General features: G+C 45.7%; 1 long non-coding RNA gene across 1 annotated transcript; it reads left to right on the forward strand.

The window, feature by feature from the left end:
• The first annotated feature begins 2,971 nt into the window (after nt 1–2,971).
• Nucleotides 2,972–4,259, forward strand: LOC125531682. The gene is made up of 3 exons (XR_007293434.1): nt 2,972–3,457; nt 3,849–3,927; nt 4,040–4,259. It is a non-coding gene; the product is annotated as an uncharacterized LOC125531682 (long non-coding RNA).
• The last annotated feature ends 1,230 nt before the right edge of the window (nt 4,260–5,489 follow it).

Consider the following 5,489-nt stretch of genomic DNA (forward strand, 5'->3'; position numbering starts at 1 on the left):
TTTTACAAGACCTTGATACATGTATTTCATTTCTCTACCCAACATCATCAAACTCAAAATTTTATAAAGAGCATCTACAGCCATAGACAGCAAATTTGACCCCTCAAACCTCCGCGAACGCACCCGAGCGCGTCTATGGGCATTGACTAGGCACGCCTCATATATTTCCTGCCACGGCCGCGTCCCTCATATCCAAAACCCCAAACCCATGCAACTCTACGTAAAGTGAACAAGATCAGCACATAGTTCATCCCATACAGTCGGATCATAGCTCGTCGCCCGACAAAAGGGTCATGATTCATGCACGGACACTGCAAATTCATGTACAAACTAGTAATAAAAACATAAATAAGACGTAGATAAAACATGGAAGGGCGGACGACATCACCATTTCCTCGCTGTCCCCTTCCCCTTGCGGTCAGCGGCGTGCCTGTGCCCCTCCTCCATGTACGCGTCGGCCTGCGGCGGTGCATCGTTGTCAGAGCTGGAGGTGTAGCCATCCTTCAGGTCGGAGACATCGGGGCGCGTTTGGCATGTCAACATCCGGAGCAGGTGGCCTGCTCCATCGCATGGCGGGCCACGTCCTTGTTTGCCTCGCACTCCGACAGCTCGATGGTGAGCCGGAGCGCGTTGACATTCTTGCAGCGAAAGCACCGCACATTCGTTTCTGCCATCGTGAGAGAGAGGCGGAGGTCCGACTCAAGGAGCGTCGGCTTGGGATCCTCCTGCACGCTCACGCGTGTCAGGCTCACGGCCGGCGCCTCCCCCGCTGTCGCCTCGCGGCAGGCTGTCCGTGCCTCCGATTAGGTAGATCAAACCCAAGCCCATTGCAAATTTTGGTCTCCAGTGCCGGTCCAACTAGTTGGTATGACGCCATTATGAGATATTCATAAAGATAGGTTTTCTATTTTTTTAGTTGTCATTTTGGTTGAATATAATTGTATATATAGTTTTGTAGTTGGCAAAGCCACAACATGAAACAAAGGTACTACTAAATCAACAAGGATCTACAAATGTACTGAAGTTGTAGTATACTGCAACTAAGATGTACCGGGAAGAAATTGGTTACAAAGCTTCAGTAATAGATACAAGGTATGCTAGTGTGCCACCAGGTTGATGAGCATATTTATGCCACCGAAAGTAGTAGGATACACCGGGGCATACACACTTATAAATATGTAAAGACGTCAGAATTATAAGACATGGATGCACCCTAACTTATGTAGTCTTGCCATAAGGTTATATTTTGCGTCGATAAATTCAGTGATTGTGCTTCTGTTTATAAGTAAAAACACTAAATATGTTTTGAGGATTAGGAGCCATCAAAGGAAAAGCCATTACCATGTGTGAGATCATGCCGATCAACCCTTTGAACTTATGCTCTCTGACCACCACCATGCCGACATGGTATCCCGAACACGCACTCGACACACCCTATGGAGAGGTTAGAGCGTGTCGCAGTAGTCCTAGACAGTATTTGTTCTGGAGGAAGCTCAGAGGTTGGCGGCGGTGTTATGGTGGCTCTCGAGAAAGAGCGTGACCATCTCCGACGTTTAGACAACGGCGAAAGAATGCATGGATCCAAACTAAAGCCGCATCACTGTTGGATACACACAGGAGAAGAACACACAGAGTCTCATGTACACGCACTTGTGATAATCTCATGTTCACTCTACACCAAAAATAAACAACATGTTTACAGAGCTTTATAACACAGCTCATGCACACACACGGCCAAGCCTAACAGTCTGATCCACTAATATTGGTCCACTACCCGCACTAGCATCCATAGCTTAAGTCACTTCCAAGTCCCTGGAGATCAGATCACTCGCTGCATGCCGCAACTAACTGCGCGGGCTTACATCTCCATGTCAATATCCTCTCTCGCACCCTCATCTAGTCAGCCCCGATCCCCGCTCCCAACCCCCGCCACTACAACAAAATAGGTATGTAGGGACGTTTTTGTGTCCACGCTTTTATCAACGTCTCATTATTCAAAATCACTTAGTGCATAGGGACGATTTCTGAGGCGCAAAGGACATCGTCCTTGGTTCCCATAGAAAAAAAGGATTCTGGTGGTTGAAAATATCTTGCGCCACCAGCCCACCACCACCACCCTAATCCCCCATCGTGCGAGATGGCCCAAGAAAGTAACTACCATGGAAAAAGGGTGCGATCTCTGGCCTCTAAAACTAGCGCCGCCATGCCACACCGCCGCTCTCTGCCAAGATCCTGCTCCTCCTCACCCCAGACTCGCTGTAGCAGGTCCACCCCCTCGCCCGTCGGCCGCCAACAGTAGGCTCGGGGACCCCGGCCTCCAGGCGGTGGCCCAGCCCCACTCCGGCGGCCTCGACCTGCAGCTCCGGCACACGATGCACTCCGGCTGAAAGGGAAGATGGCGGGTGGCGGAGTGGGCAACGGAACTGGACATCGCCATCTCCTCCTAGTGAGATCGTAGCGAGATACGACCCGACAGGAAGGTAGAAGAGGAACAAGATTGACGAGGAGGACGAAAGGTATTGATCAGTTAGGCGCTCGTTTATTTGTATGTTCGCTGTCCTTCTCTTCAGACTTTGATTCAGATCCACCTTTCTGTATGTAGCTGTTTTATTTGTTCGCCCACGGCAACAATGCCATCAGAGACTTAATTAGTTTATATAATCTTCGGGGGGAAATTGTATGCCCCGGTGACGACTCCTACCTGGCCCTCCATTTGCTCGCTCGGCATCCTCTATCTCTAAGAACCCGATGTCTTGCGACCAAAAAAAATCCAACAAGCGTCCTCGCCATGTGAAGCTCGTTTCCATCAGGTAGGCTGACCTCGTGCTTGACACTGTCGACCAGCAGCAAGGCGGCAAATTCATTTATATGTGAGTCGATCTACTTTTTTGTTTTAGTTTTTCTACCAATTCATTCCAAATAAAAAATTGGAGCCGCTCCCTTGATGCGTACTTAGTTGTGGAGGAGAAACTTGACATTGTACATTAGATTATCCTATTAAGATAGGACAACACTGCTTTGCCGGGTTTTTTTTCTGAACTCTCGTCTGTTTACTAATTAAACATGTAGACTTCCACTTCAATTTACACTACTACTTCAATTTACATATAGCTTTTTTCGTTGTTTACTCCCAAATTATTGGCACTCACATATGCAGGTGCTTCATAAAAAGCCTCTGATAATATCCTGATTGAATAGGATGGTCAGTGTTCTTAACACATTTTTCTTTTTCATGTAGTTAATAATAGTTGTGTATCAACTGTCAAATCACCTTCACCCCCTCCACTCCCATAACTAAAATTAAGAGCTTTGCGCCCACGTTCTAACATTTCTTAGAATTAACATGGCTTCTACTCTAAACAGAGAGATCAACTCACACATGCAGTTTCTCACCTGTAGAAACTTTTCTCAAGTTGTCAGATAAAGAGCACCGTGGATGGATATATTATCATGTTTGGTAAGATTTAATCATATCTGATAATGTAAAACATCTGGGTAACATGAGTTGCACTATGTCTAGAGCAGCTAAATGGTATCATTCTCGCTTATAATTATGTAGATATTGTGTTAGACTGAAGATTATTAATATGAACTACCATGAGAATTCAGTATTTTTATGGTAACCCGTTCCCTTAATAAGTAGAGCTAGTATTAAGGCTTAGAGACTATTAGTGTCAACAACCATTAGAATTCAGTCCATGTATGTTAAACTGCTGCTATTTCTTTACATATATACACTTTGTATGGTGAATACTTAGTTAGTTGTTATTTTTTCTAAGAAATACACTTGAAGCATTCTCACCTTAGCCAATCTATCGATGACATAATGATTTTTCTTCTTTTTACAGTATGTATCTATACTTCATATGGGCACATGAAATCTACACGGCAAGATTGAACTTCTGCAGTGCATGTTTACTCGATGTGGTATATGTAATACCGTTCTTCTCTGTTCTTATAGCTGTATGTTCAGCAAACAAAAACTTACTGATAGAAGTTCGAATAAATTTATTTATATCTCATTGGGCTTTCTTCGCAGAAAATCTTCTATGTGCGGAATTTGAAGGCAGTTGCCACAAGGATAAGCTAGAGAAGCAGAGAAAACAAGGAGCCATTGTTCCATTATCAACATGTAGAAACTAAAAATCATATAGATATGTTTCACCTAGTTTGCGCATGTAATTGTTAATAGGAGATGTGTACAATTGAGTTTGTAAACTACTACTACTCTGAGTAATACAATGTTATTATCTCGTGCCATGCCATACAAGTTTTGAATATTTTATGATATGTAAAAAAGAGTCCAATTATTTCATACGAGCAAGTAATTCTATTAAGTGCAATTGATTAAAAAACACTTTATACAATAGGAAGAGAATATATGCAGTTGCATCTAGCATGAATTTACCAAAGCATCCCTAGGGGTATAAAGATGCTCTCAAAATGTCTCTTATCCATGTTGACACGCTTTGTTAGGATGTCTTAAAACGTCTCATATGCATGTTGACACGCTTTGTAAGGACGCTCTTAAACCGTCTCATTTCCATGTAGACACGCTACCTCCACGTCTCAATGGTCTTTCAGACGGTGCGTGAGGAGACGCTTGTAGGACGCTTTAATGAGCAACTCTAAAATCCAAGTTTTGAATATTTTATGATATGTAAAAAAGAGTCGAATTATTTCATATGAGCAAGTAACTATATTAAGTGCAATTGATTAAAAAACACTTTATACAATAGGAAGAGAATATATGCAGTTGCATCTAGCATGAATTTACCAAAGCGTCCCTAGGGGTATAAAGATGCTCTCAAAATGTCTCGTATCCATATTGACACGCTTTATTAGGACATCTTAAAACGTCTCATATCCATGTTGACACGCTCTATAAGGACGCTCTTAAACCGTCTCATTGCCATGTAGACACGCTACCTCCGCGTCTCAATGGTCTTTGAGACGGTGCGTGAGGAGACGCTCGTAGGACGCTTTAATGAGCGACTCTAAAATCTGCTAGAGATGATTTAGTGCGTCTTTAACACCTACATTTAGCGCCTCTACATGGCATTTTTGTTGTAGTGGCGTCGCCCTCCTCTAGCGACACGGGGAGAAACCCTTGCCGCGTCGCCGGGGGTAGTCTCAACCTCCTCCCCCGCTGCGCCGCCACCGGAGGGGGCGCCGGCGAAGCCGGGCGTGCCCTGGGAAGGTGGCGACGGGGCAATTTCTCTCTCTGTCCGGGTGGACTTGGGCGGAGCTCGCGGCGGATTATGGTCCTGGTGGGGCGCAGCGGACGACAGTTCTGGTGGGGGGCGGCTGTCTGGCGTCAGGCAGCCCGTGCTGCTCGCAGGGCGGCGTCCCTCGCGCCGCAGGGCAGTCCCTGGATGGAGCTGGGTTGTAGCCTCGCGGTGGCATGGGGCGAGCCAGATCTGGAGCCGACATCCCGCCGCCGGTGCCTTGCTGGCCTGCTCCGGTGGCGCGTGCTTCTCGAGCGGTCT

This window comes from Triticum urartu, unplaced genomic scaffold, assembly GCF_003073215.2.
Source record: "Triticum urartu cultivar G1812 unplaced genomic scaffold, Tu2.1 TuUngrouped_contig_7834, whole genome shotgun sequence".
NCBI lineage: Eukaryota > Viridiplantae > Streptophyta > Magnoliopsida > Poales > Poaceae > Triticum > Triticum urartu.